The 14,790-nt window shown below is 36.6% G+C and overlaps 1 long non-coding RNA gene across 1 annotated transcript; it reads right to left on the minus strand.

The window, feature by feature from the left end:
- Positions 1–1,302: 1,302 nt before the first annotated feature.
- Positions 1,303–14,445, minus strand: LOC130456387 (uncharacterized). Its single transcript, XR_008915156.1, has 3 exons — positions 14,285–14,445; positions 6,565–6,606; positions 1,303–2,522 (listed from the first exon to the last, which is right to left on the minus strand). It is a non-coding gene; the product is annotated as an uncharacterized LOC130456387 (long non-coding RNA).
- Between the last annotated feature and the right edge of the window lie 345 nt (positions 14,446–14,790).

A 14,790-nucleotide genomic window follows, 5' to 3' on the forward strand; every position in this document is an offset into this window, starting at 1 on the left:
GATGAGTGACTGAGTCAAAGTAGACAAGTTAATATATTGTTATATTCATGAATTAATCTAACCATTCTCAAAATTGTTTGTAATTATGCTCCCAAAGTCTTTAGGCTGCATATCCTGTGATCCAGGAATGTGATTACTAGATTTCTTCCCTAAAGCAGTGAAAGCAAAAGGAAATGGTTTTTTTCCTTGGGGCAGTGAAGTAGTATATAGATAGAGAAGACCTGATTTCAATCCAGCCTTAGATATTTATTAGCTATATGATCCAGGCAATTCCTTTAACCTCCACTTTTCTTAATTTACTCATCAGTAAAAATGAACTAATAATAACACCAAATCATCCCAACCCCCCTTCCCCAAGTTGTTTTAAGGATCAAATGAATAATAATTTTAAAGTGCTTAGCCTGACACACAGCAAACATTATTATTATTATCAATATTACTAATATTAACACATCATAACAATTCTTTTTATAATGTTAAGGAACTGGAAACTAACAAGGTCTTTATTAATTGGGTGAAAAGCTAAACAAATTATGATTTGTGTATGTAAAGTAATACTATTCCTCTCATTCCCTTCTGGAATTCTCTAATTATTATTTTGTTTTGTGTTCTCCACAAACTTCTCTATTTTTTATGCTTATGCGAGTCCCAGAATTCACAAAGTGGAAGTATACAACCTTTGTGACTTCAACCTCTGATTAGATGGTTCTTCCATTTAAGGAAACCAGACAAACAAATCTCATTCCTCTCTCAGCTGTGTTTTGGACATTCTCTATCATGTCTCTAGCTACCAACCCTCTGTTTCCCCCTTCAGTTTTCTTATTCCTCCAATAGGATGCAAATTACTTGAGGGCAGTCATTCTGTTTGCATTTATATTCTCTTAGTATTGTTTCTCTATTTGTAGTTCCAGCATTTAAAATGCCCGGTATAGAATAAGCAATTAAAAGATGTTTGTTTACTTGTTGACTTACTATCCTGTTATAAAAATGATGACAAATGATTAAGATTAATAGAAACCTGGAAAAACTTCTACAAACAGATGCAGAAGCAAGAGAACAGAATCAGGGGAATTTATATATTAATGATGTTTTTAAAAGCAATAACTTTGAAAGACACAATATCTGATCAACGTAATGAACAATCTCACAAATATTGATTAAGTAGATTGAGAGATTGCTTTGCAGTCAAGAATTCGTGGATTCAAGGATACTTTGTATTACTTATTGAAATTTAGGGGGTGTAACAGTTAAAATTTGGGGAAACTGAGGCAGGTAGAAATTAGTATCTCTCTGCAAGGAGTATTATATTTTTAGAGGTTTATTTAAGGTTGAGAATTTAAAGAAAATACAAGTAAGAAAGGCATGTGCTAGGTGGATCGAAAGGCTCAATTCAATTTCACTCACTTCATGAGCGACGTCTGCTTGCCAGTGGAGACAGGAAGAGAAGAAGAACCCGCCTATGGTGGAGACCCTTTAAATCATAATTTGCTCTCAGCCCAGGTGAGAATTCAGTGAGATTACAAAGCATTCTGGGGAAGTGGAGCAAGGACTTCTGGGGATTGAAGTCCTGGATTCAAGTCTCCATTTTTACATCCCTCCATTTGATCCTCTAGGAAGAAGGACTTCCCCAAAGGATCATAAAAACATAATCAATTTAAAGATTACAATAGTTTGAGGATAAGAGGAAAAAACAAAACAAAAACAATAATTGCTGGTCGCACTGACAAAAAGTCAGTTAGGGAGCAGTCCCCTTTGACATGAAAGTATATATACAAATAAATGTTCAATCAACCACACCCAAAGTTCATTTTTGTGCACTTGTGGTCGGGAGGCTTCTTCATGGTATCTTCAACAGTTCAGTTTCTGGATTCAGAGAGGTTGCATCTTTCTTTACCGAAAATTCTTCTCAAAATGAATTTAAACTTTGCAATTTAAATAATAATATTTTTTACATTCCCCCATTAAGAGGGTGATTGAAAAATACAGGATCACTTAGGGATGTGTGGCTGAGGTATGAGGTATATGAATCAATTAGCAAGAGAAATTAAAAAGATATCAGAAAAATCCAAATAAAAAAGAAAATACTGGATGAAAATATAGACAATCAAATTCTTATGTGTAAAAATTCTAAGTAAAGGAAAAATAAATCTATAACAGGTCCTTGAATCAGGGCCCAATTAAAATGATCCAAGCAATGATGCATTTACCCAGTCAGTAGCCAGGACTACAGAAAGGTACCACACTATTAAAGGCAGAAAAGGGACCATATTATAGGAGCCAAGTAGGAGACAAGTTTGAGATACTTGGTAGAATGTGGAACAAAGAAGACCTGCCTTTAATACATGTTAAACAGCCTCAACCTCAAACCCCAAACATGTTCAAGTCCTCTTTGTCTAGGCTCAAAGTTACATTAGTCCCACCAGGATTGGTTGGTCTCTTTTACCTTGTGCTCAATTGGAATTATGAAGTTAGCTTTGTGCTTCTTTGGCACTGTGCAATGGCTCTTTTGTGTATATCTTGTCCTGGAATCAGACAGAATCATTAAGCAAAGTCCAATAGTTTTTAAAATAATTAGTGGCATCATTTTTATAGTCTCTAGCTTGTTGTACATTCATTAGCAAATGTATCTTAAACTTATAGAACTGAAAATAAAAAAAAGCTAAAGAATCAAAAAATAAATAAGAAAGAGGTAAAAGAGGTGAATGAAATCTTAGAAAAATTAGAATTAATAGACATATGGAGAAAAATAAATAGGGACAAAAAAGAATACACCTTCTTTTCAGCACCACATGGCACATTCACAAAAATAGATCATACACTAGGTCATAGAAACATGGCACTTAAATGCAGAAAAGCAGAAATATTAACTGCAGCCTTTTCAGATCACAAGGCAATCAAAATATTGATCAGCAAGGGTACGTGGAGACCCAAGTCAAAAATTAATTGGAAATTAAATAAAATGATACTCCAAAATCGGATAGTTAGAGAAGAAATCATAGAAACAATTAACAATTTCGTTGAAGAAAATGACAACGGCGAAACATCCTTTCAAACCTTATGGGATGCAGCCAAGGCAGTACTTAGAGGAAAATTCATATCCCTGAGTGCATATATTAACAAATTAGGGAGGACAGAGACCAACGAATTGGAAATGCAAATAAAAAAACTTGAGAATGAGCAAATTAAAAACCCCGAGAAGAAAACCATACTAGAGATCCTAAAAATTAAGGGAGAAATTAATAAAATAGAAAGTGACAGAACTATTGAACTAATAAACAAGACTAGAAGCTGGTACTTTGAAAAAACAGACAAAATAGACAAAGTACTGGTTAATTTAATTAAAAAAAGGAAAGAAGAAAGGCAAATTAATAGCATCAAGGATGAAAAGGGGGATCTCGCCTCAAATGAAGAGGAAATTAAGGCAATCATTAAAAACTACTTTGCCCAACTATATGGCAATAAATATACCAACCTAGGTGATATGGATGAATATTTACAAAAATATAAATTGCCTAGACTAACAGAAGAAGAAATAGTTTTCTTAAATAATCCCATATCAGAAATTGAAATCCATCAAGCCATCAAAGAACTGCCTAAGAAAAAATCCCCAGGGCCTGATGGATTCACCAGTGAATTCTATCAAACATTCAGAGAACAGTTAACCCCAATATTATACAAACTATTTGACATAATAAGCAAAGAGGGAGTCCTACCAAACTCCTTTTATGACACAAGCATGGTACTAATTCCAAAGCCAGGCAGGCCAAAAACAGAGAAAGAAAACTATAAGCCAATCTCCCTATTGAATATAGATGCAAAAATCTTAAATAGGATACTAGCAAAAAGACTCCAGCAAGTGATTAGAAGGGTCATCCACCATGATCAAGTAGGATTCATACCAGGGATGCAGGGCTGGTTCAACATTAGGAAAACTATCCACATAATTGACCACATCAACAAGCAAACCAACAAGAATCACATGATTATCTCAATAGATGCAGAAAAAGCCTTTGATAAAATTCAACACCCATTCCTACTAAAAACACTAGAAAGCATAGGAATAGAAGGGTCATTCCTAAAAATAATAAACAGTATATATCTAAAACCATCAGCTAATATCATCTGCAATGGGGATAAACTAAATCCATTCCCATTAAGATCAGGAGTGAAACAAGGATGCCCATTATCACCTCTATTTTTTGACATTGTATTAGAAACACTAGCAGTAGCAATTAGAGAAGAAAAAGAAATTGAAGGCATCAAAATAGGCAAGGAGGAGACCAAATTATCACTCTTTGCAGATGACATGATGGTCTACTTAAAGAATCCTAGAGATTCAACCAAAAAGCTAATAGAAATAATCAACAACTTTAGCAAAGTTGCAGGATACAAAATAAACCCACATAAGTCATCAGCATTTCTATATAATTCCAATACAGCTCAGCAGCAAGAACTAGAAAGAGAAATCCCATTCAAAATTACCCAAGACAAAATAAAATACTTAGGAATCTATCTCCCGAGACAAACACAGGATCTATATGAACACAAGTACAAAACACTTTCCACACAACTAAAACTAGACTTGAACAATTGGAAGAACATTAACTGCTCATGGGTAGGACGAGCCAATATAATAAAAATGACCATCCTACCCAAACTCATCTATCTATTTAGTGCCATACCCATGGAACTTCCAAAAAATTTTTTTACTGATTTAGAAAAAAACATAACAAAGTTCATTTGGAAGAACAAAAGATCAAGGATATCCAGGGAATTAATGAAAAAAAATACAAAGGAAGGGGGTCTTGCAGTCCCAGATCTCAGACTATATTATAAAGCAGCGGTCATCAAAACAATCTGGTACTGGCTAAGAGACAGAAAGGAGGATCAGTGGAATAGACTGGGGGCAAGCAACCTCAGCAAGACAGTATATGACAAACCCAAAGATCCCAGCTTTTGGGACAAAATTCCACTATTTCATAAAAACTGTTGGGAAAATTGGAGGACAGTGTGGGAAAGATTAGGCTTAGATCAACACCTCACACCCTACACCAAGATAAATTCAAAATGGATGAATGACTTGAACATAAAGAAGGAAACTATAAGAAAATTAGGCAAACACAGAATAGTATACATGTCAGACCTTTGGGAAGGGAAATACTTCAAAACCAAGCAAGAATTAGAAAGAATTACAAAATGCAAAATAAATAATCTGGATTACATCAAATTAAAAAGTTTTTGTACAAACAAAACCAATGTAACCAAAATCAGAAGGGTAGCAACAAATTGGGAAACAATCTTCATAAAAACCTCTGACAAGGGTTTAATTACTAAAATTTATAAAGAACTAAATCAATTGTACAAAAAATCAAGCCATTCTCCAATTGACAAATGGGCAAGGGACATGAACAGGCAATTCTCAGCCAAAGAAATCAAAACTATTAATAAGCACAAGAAAAAGTGCTCTACATCTCTTATAATCAGAGAGATGCAAATCAAAACAACTCTGAGGTATCATCTCACACCTAGCAGATTGGCTAACATGACAGCTATGCAAAGTAATGAATGCTGGAGGGGATGTGGCAAAGTGGGGACATTAATTCATTGCTGGTGGAGTTGTGAATTGATCCAACCATTCTGGAGGGCAATTTGGAACTATGTCCAAAGGGCGATAAAAGACTGTCTGCCCTTTGATCCAGCCATAGCATTGCTGGGCTTGTACCCCAAAGAGATAATGGACAAAAAGACTTGTACAAAAATATTCATAGCTGCGCTCTTTGTGGTGGCCAAAAATTGGAAAATGAGGGGATGCCCCTCAATTGGGGAATGGCTGAACAAATTGTGGTATATGTTGGTGATGGAATACTATTGTGCTAAAAGGAATAATAAAGTCGAGAAGTTCTATGGAGACTGGAACAACCTCCAGGAAGTAATGCAGAGCGAGAGGAGCAGAACCAGGAAAACATTGTACACAGAGACTGATACATTGTGGTACAATCGAAGGTGATGGACTTCTCCATTAGTATCAATGCAATCCCTGAACAATCTGCAGGGATCTAAAAAAAAATACTACCCACAAACAGAGGATAAACTGTGGGAGTAAAAACACCGCTGAAAAGCAACTGCTTGACTACAGGGTTGGAGGAGATAAGACTGAGGAGAGACTCTAAATGAACACTATAATGCAAACTCCAACAACAGGGAAATGGGTTCGAGTCAAAAACACATGTGATAACCAGTGGAATCATGCGTTGGCTATGGGAGAGGGAAAGGAGGGGGGGGTGGGAGGGGAGGGAAGGAAAAGGAAACGATCTTTGTTTCCAGTGAATAATGTATGAAAATGACCAAATAAAATAATATTTTAAAAAAAAAAAGCTAAAGAAATTCTTACTACTGGTGACATGTGCTTCAAATATAAAAAGGAGAAAAAATAATAAAACTGGAAAAGTGTATTGCACATGCAAGAAAAATATAATAAAAGTCTTTAAAAAGTTCAAAAATATAGCTTATAATCATTGACACACTGTGCCAGCTAAGAAAATACAGAATACAAGGCTTTCTCACCAAAAATGAGATCCATTTCCTCTTCATATTGTCCATGATCCACTGTAAATATGAGCAAATGAATTGATCAAGGTAACATTTTTCATTGTTAAAGGACAGTAGTACAAATATGTAGTTATCAAAATCCCCAAAATTCTCAATAGCCCAATTAATTACAATAGCAAACAAACACACTATCATATTTAACATAAGTTGCTGTATGGCATTTAAAAAAAAAAAACCTATGAATGGATGGATATTTGTCACAGTTTTTTACAATCATAGCAATCTTTCAACCTTGGTAATAAACTTATTTTTTAAACAAAGTAAAACTCATTTTGGGTTTGGAACATAATTCTATATATCATTCTGGTGGAAACTGTAAAAAATAGACTTGAATCCAGGACTTCAATCCCCAGAAGCCCTTGCTCCACTTCCCCAGAAAGCTTTGTAATCTCACTGAAAACCTCACCTGGGCCAAGAAGGAAATGGGGTATTTAACCTGATTGCAAAGGCTTTGGGGCCTCTTTTCTTCCCTGTTTTCCACTTGCAAGCAGACGTGGCTCTTTTGATAATGTAGGTGAGGTTGTGTCTAGGCCTCTCTGTGGGCCTAGACATGTGTTTTCTTATTCTGTAATTTCTTTAATCCTCAACCTTTAATAAACCTCATAAAATATAATACTCCTTGCAGAGAGAATTTCTACATGTCTCAGCTTCCCCAAAATTTTTAATCTTTACAGTTTTGGTGACTACTAGATTGGATGAGAACTTCTCAAATTTTTTAGCCTAGATAATGATTTTTTTAAGCCACATTTCTCCAAGATGCTTTTTTAGAAAACCATCTTGATCAGCTCCTGCCTGCCTGTCTGCCTGCTGCCGCCATCCACTTTGGACGGCCGCTTCTCCCTGCCTGCAGATCTGTTTGCAGATTGCAGCTCACCTGCCCACCCCAGCTGCCCACTCTGCTCCAGGCCCTGCTTGTCTGCATTCCTGTCCTGACTCTGCCCACCCCAGGCAGTCTTTCTCTAGCTCACCTGGCCCACCTGATTCAACCAAGATTGCAATCATCTGGTGACCTGCCTGCCCAACAAACTCTAGCCTGGGAGCAGATTCACTCATCACTCAGGACTCATTTCTACCAGCTGGTAACAAACAAATTGGGGCATTGGCCATGTTAGTGTAGGGGAGAAAGAAGAGGGAAAGTAGAACAGGTAATTTTACCTTAGGCCAAGGGGTATTGACCACATGGGCAGATTGGAGTGTAGGAGGGGAGAGAGAAAAGGGAGAGGAAATGAAGAAAGGTTTCTCCAAATAGGAACTTAAAAGCAATGGGCTATTTAAAAGGATACCTTTTGACTCTTCTGGTGATTTTATTGACTTCACCTGTGTGTCACAGAGGAGACCCAGCTCCCTACAACTCTTGGACTAACTTTGAAGGGGCAAATGGGTGGCTCAGGGAACTGAGAGCCAGGCCTAAAGACATGTGGTCATGGGTTAAAATATAGCCTCAGATACTCCCCAGCTGTGGGGCCCTGGATGAGTCCCTTAACCCCCATTGCTTAGCCCTTACCACTTTGCCTTCAGACAATAGACATTTAAATGGATAATTAATAATTAAATAAAAAACACACATAAGGAACTTTAAAGAGACTAAAGGTTATGATTTTAAGGCATTTCATACTCCAATGGTTATAGAAATCTCTGTATTCTATTGCATTTTTCCTGATTGTTTTGTTTAAGATATGTGAGATTTAAAATCAGAAATTGAGATCCCTGAATGAGATCCAAGCTCTTATTTTTAAGGGCAAAATTTCCTCTGTCACCTCCCCTAAGTCCTTACATCTACCAATCACTGTAGATGTTTCTAAAGGACCACCCATTTTGAATTCACAGCTGAGTAGTTTTAATCTCTTTAGTAAGTCAGGAAAAAATGCTGCTGTGTCGACAAATTTCATTAAGAAAAAACCTCTGAATAAGTTATCACCCCTTTAGGTTTAAGTAGTTTACAAGTTGCCCCACCTTTATAGGTACTTAGCTTCCCATTGTATCAATTCTAAAACAGTCATGACTCAAAGAACTTCCTGTCCCTTCCATAAGCATGGATCAAAGTACTTTCATTGTTTAGCAAACAGTTTTCTGTCCTCAAGCAGTCTTAAGTAGGGTGGAGCAGGGACACTCCCATAGCTAGGAGCCCCCACACTCAAGTAGAGTTCTCACCATCTGCTAGGGAATTTTTTAAGTAGAAGATTCCCCAATGGGGGAAACCCCTAACATTCATAAATCTGAGAAATTTTGAGGTTTACAGATATCACTTTGTGATTTTAAGTTCATATATTACTGGATCCAATATTATTCTGTTATGCTGTTCATTTTAATGTACTGGGTTAACAACTGTTAAATTCTGTTGTTTTCCCCCTATAACTGTGCTGAACAAATATTATTGAAAAAGCCCACATATAAAAACAGCTGTTTTCTATTTTGAATTTGTAAATTATCACCTAAAGGATGGATAGACTTCATAAAAACTGGTTACAATTGTATAACAACCTTTGGAAAATTTAAGATTACTAAATATCTCAAATGATTTTAAGGGTTTTTTAAATATGATTTTTGGAATTTTCTTAACAATGTCTGGTTATTTTTGCCTTCCCCTAACATGAGGTGTAAGGCCAATCTAGCTGAAGTGAAATACAATTATATCCCCCAACCTTCACACATTTCTAAATATGTGAATGGAAGTTGGGGCAGTTAATCTCAGGGCATTTGTACCCCTAAAAAGCCTCCAAAAATGGAGCACCTCTCATTTTATTCTCTTCAGCTCACTATTTTACTTCCACCAGAATGATATTTCTTCATGATGCTCTTAACCCAAGATTAGTTTTACTTTGTTTAAAAATATGTTTATACACCAAGGTTGAAAGATTGCTATGATTGTAAAAACTTGTGACAAATATCCATCAATTCATAGGTTTTTTTTAAAAATGACATACAGCAATGTATGTGAAATATGAAAGTGTGTTTGTTTGCTATTGTAATTAATTGGGCTATTGAGAATTTTGGGGATATTGATACTACATATTTGTACTACTAGTCTTTAAAAATGAAAAATGTTACCTTGCTCAATTCATTTGCCTTATACTCTGGAGCATGGCCAGACATGAAGAGGAAATGCATCTCATTTTTGGTGAGAAAGCCTTGTATTCTACATTTTCTTAGCTGTCACAGTGTGTCAATGATTATAAGCTACATTTTTGAATTTTTAAAAATCTTTTATCATATTTTCTTGCATGTGCAATATACTATTTGTTTTTTCCCTCTTTTTATATTTGAAGCACATGTCACTAGCATGAAGAATTTCTTTAACTTTTTATGTTTGCAGTACTATAAGTTTAAAATATATTTTCTAATGCATGCCCTAAAAAGTTTGTGACTATAAAAATGATGCCACTAATTATTTAAAAATTTATGGGATTTTGCTTAATGATTCTGTCTGATTCCAGGACAAGATATACACACAAGGGCCATTGCACAGAGCCAAAGAAAAGCTAATCCAGGATGGATTGATGCACTTCTAGGCCAATACAAAGGTCTTGAACCTAGTGTGCAGACTCAAGGTTACTGTGTTTATCATTGCTAGACATAGGCTTTCCTTGTGTCCACACTCATTCTGAAAATACTCACAGATGAGTATCCCTGAAACCTTAGCTAATATAATATGGTCCCCTTTTCTGTCTTTCATAGTGTGGTACCTTTCTGTAGTCCTGGCTAATGACTAGGTAAATGAATCATTGCTTCGATCATTTTAATTGGGCTCTGATTCAATGAACTGCTATAGATTTATTTTTCTTTTTACTTGGAATTTTTACACATAAGACTTTGATAGTCTATATTTTCATCCAGAAATTTTTATTTTTTCTTTGGGTTTTCTAATATCTTTTTAATATCTCTTGCCAATTGATTCATATACCTCATACCTCAGCCATGCATTCCTAAGTGATTGTGTATTTTTCAATCACCCATGACACAGGGAAATGTAAAAAAATATTATTATTTAAATTGCAAAGTTTAAATTCATTTTGAGAAGAATTTTCGGTAAAGAAAGATGCAACCTCCATGAATCCAGAAACTGAACTGTTGAAGATACCATGAAGAATCCTCCAGACCACAAGTGCACAAAATTGAACTTTGGGTGTGGTCGATTGAACATTTATTTGTATATATACTTTCATGCCAAAGGGGACTGCCTCCTAACTGACTTTTTGTCAATGCAACCAGCAATTATTGTTTTTTTTCCCCCTCTTATCCTCACATTATTGTAATCTTTAAGTTGATTATGTTTTCATGATCCTTTTGGGGGAAAATTATTTTTTCCAAAAATAATCACATGGGGAATGTAAAAAATAGACTTGAATCCAGGACTTCAATCCCCAGAAGTCCTTGCTCCACTTCCCCAGAATGCTTTGTAATTTTGCTGAAAACCTCACCTGGGCTGAGAACGACATGGGGTATTTAACCTGATTGCAAAGGCTTTGGGGCCACTTTTCTTCCCTGTTTTCCACTTGCAAGCAGACGTGGCTCTTTTGATAATGTAGGTGAGGTTGTGTCTAGGCCTCTCTGTGGGCCCAGACATGTATTTTCTTATTCTGTAATTTCTTTAATCCTCAACTTTTAATAAACCTCATAAAAATATAATACTCCTTGCAGAGAGAATTTCTACATGTCTCAGCTTCCCCAAAATTTTTAATCTTTACAAAATAAAGTAGTGAGCTGAAGAGTATAAATGAGGGATGCTCCTTTTTTGGAGGCTTTTTAGGGATACAAATGCCCTGAGAATAACTGCCCCAACTTCCATTCACATATTTAGAAATGAGGGAAGGTTGGGGGTTATAAAATATATTTCACTTCAGCTACTAGAATGGGCCTTACCTTGTGGTAGGGCCAGGCAAAAATGACCAGAGATTGTAAAAAAAAAATCCAAGAATCGTGTTTAAAAATCCCTTAAAATCAATTTGAGATATTTAGCACATTAAATTTTCCAAAGGTTGTTATAGCAATTGTAACCAGTTCTGAAGAAGTCCATTTATCCTTATGTGACAATTTACAAAGGCAAAAATAGAAAGGCTGTTTTTTTATATATGGGCTTAATTACAATGATATTTGTTCAATATAGTTATAGGGGAGAAACAACAGAATTTAACAGTTAAACTTGGTACATTAAAATGATTCAGTGTAACAGAATAATATTGAATGCAGTAATATATGAATTTAAAATCACAAAGTTAAACCTTAAACAAAGCAAACTGTAAAATACAATAGAATACAGAGATCTTTTATAAACCATTGGAGTCTGAAATGCCTTAAAATATAGACTCTAGTCTCTTTAAAGTTCCTTGGCTTTTTATCCATTTAGATGTCTATTATCAGAAGGCAGAAAATTGGTAAGGGCTAGGCAATGGGGGTTAAGGGACACATCCAGCTGGGAAGTATCTGAGGCCAGATTTGAACCCAGGACCTCTTGTCTCTAGGCCTGGCTCTCAGTTCGCTGAGCCACCTAGCTGCCCCTCCAAAGTTAAAGTTGTACAGAGCTGAATTTTCTTTCTGACACGCAGGTGAGATCAATGAAATTAGCAGAAGAGTCAAAAAGTATCCTTTCAAATAGCCCATTGCTTTTAAGTTCCTGTTTGGAAAAGTGTTTCTTCTCCTCTCCCTTTTCTCTCTCTCCCCTCCTCCTCCACCAATACCCCCGTTTTTTACCAGCTAGTAGAAATGAGTCCTGCTCCAAGGCTAGAGTTTTGCTGGGGCTGGCAGGCGAGTCACCAGGTGATAGAGATCTGGGTTGAATCAGGTGGGCCAGGTGAGCGAAAGACCAGGCACAGCATTTGCCAGAGAAACAGGCAGGCAGAACAAAGCAGCCGGGAACCAGGTGAGTGGCCAACCGCAAACAGGTCTGAAGCGGGGGCTGCAGGCAGGAACACACACAGGCAGGGAGAAGTGGTCAAGCCAGTGGGAGGGAAGGGCTCAAGTAAGTCTGAAGCAGATGGCTGCCAGCAGGAGCTGATCAAGATGGTTTTCTAAAAAGGAATCTTGGAGAAATGTGGCTTAAAAAAATTCTAGGCTAAAAATTTTGTGAAGTTCTCATCCAATCTAGTGGTCGCCAAAACTGTAACAGTTAAAATTTGGGGAAACTGAGGCAGGTAGAAATTAGTTTCTCTCTGCAAGGAGTATTATATTTTTAGAGGTTTATTTAAGGTTGAGAATTTAAAGAAAATACAAGTAAGAAAGGCATGTGCTAGGTGGATCGAAAGGCCCAATTCAATTTGACTCACATCATGAGAGACTTCTGCTTGCCAGCTGAGACAGGAAGAGAAGAAGAACCCGCCTATGGTGGAGACCCTTTAAATCATAATTTGCTCTCAGCCCAGGTGAGAATTCAGTGAGATTACAAAGCATTCTGGGGAAGTGGAGCAAGGACTTCTGGAGATTGAAGTCCTACATTCAAGTCTCCATTTTTATAGGGGAAATATAGAAACACAGAAAAAAATGACATATCACTATGGTTTCACTCAGTACCCTCTGACTCTTTGTGACTCATCATGTGGATCATACTGTCCCTAGAATTTTCTTGGCAAAGATATTAGTCATTTGCTATTTCCTTTTCCAGCAAATTAAGGTTAACAAAATTGAAATTACTTACGTAGGGTCACACCACTGGTAAGTGTCTGAGGCCAGTTTTGATCTCAGATCTTCCTGACTCCAGGCCAAGTGTTCCAATCACTGAATCAACATGTTGACTGGGGGTATATAACTAATCAAGGAGGATAAGTACTTCTGTTGTGAGGACTTCCTGAACCCTTGTCATGGCTGCTTAACTACTTTTGATGTCCACCTGATACTCAACTCTCAACTCTGATTCCAAGAAATTATATTATACACAGTGATAACACCATAGGAAATCATCTTGGCAGATGCACTAAAACTGAGGGTAACCACAAATCTATCACTGAGTTATTAGGGTATCCAAAACAAGTATGTGAAGATTTCCACTGGTGGAATGGACAGATGAGAACAATTTGTTGCAGTAGCTATAAAGACAGTTGCAGTAGGAACTGTGGAGTCCTTAGTGCTTAGTCAAACATTGGGAATGCCTACTACTTAATACCTGACTATTGTCTTGCCATGAACTTGGATGACTCTGGAAGACATAGTGAGGTTGATGGTTTTGTGCAACTCTGTCTCACTTAAATTTAATTTAGCACAATGCAAGTCATTCACAATTCAAGACATCACCCTTTGATGCCATAAGTCCTCTTTGAAAAGGAAGAACAAACACCAATATTTCCTAGCTTTTCAAAGTTGTGAAAGACTGAGAAGTCCATTTCCCAGAACTAAATAGTAAATTCAAAGAGGTAAGAGTGAAGATATAAGAGTATCAGGAAATGTTACATTCTAGCTCCCTTATAAACCTTCTACATAAAGATCTAGAAAATTCACAAGACAGAATTTTCATTGAGAAAAAAATGAAAAAGTTACAGCGAGTCATTTGTTACAGCCTAAGGTAGATTAATATGGTTAGAGTGATATGAATATCCTGAACATGGAATCTGTTCAAGACTGTGCACTGTACAGAGCATTATAGCCAAAGACTAAAAGAATGTAGAGACTGGGCCCAGGGAAGGAAGCACTGGGATCCCTGAAATAATACATGGTATGGGAATAGCTCCATCTGTCACCCACTACTCACTTTCTCATCACAGATCCAGGACAGAAAGACCAGACAGGTTTATAGGTTCCAGATTTATCCTGAAAAAGAAGCCAATAGTATTTGTGTGATTCTAAACCCAAAGTATGAGTATTGATTCTAGTTTAGTTTCTGGCTCAGAGTAGAAGCCTTCAATGAAATTACCAGAGCAGATCCTAGACTAAAGAGGAGCCTATAGTTATATTTGCTCTAAATACATAGAGAATTCTAGAAGGCTAATAATGGTCCAGCAGCATTCTATTGGAATCTTCAAAAGACAAGCTGACTGATTCAAACTGCATCAAGAACCTGAGGAATTCAGACCAGGGGAGCATACCTCTCAGTGTCAATTTTGAAAGTCATAAATTATAGATGACTTTTCAGTCTACTTGGGAAAAGAGATTTTCCAAGCCAAGAATTTTCTCACACCAATGAAATTAAAGATCTGAACCTCAAATATATCCATCCCACAAAAATTCAAGGGAGAATGCCAAGTCTTGTCCCCCTAA

The sequence above is a fragment of the Monodelphis domestica genome, chromosome 1 (genome assembly GCF_027887165.1).
Source record: "Monodelphis domestica isolate mMonDom1 chromosome 1, mMonDom1.pri, whole genome shotgun sequence".
Lineage (NCBI taxonomy): Eukaryota > Metazoa > Chordata > Mammalia > Didelphimorphia > Didelphidae > Monodelphis > Monodelphis domestica.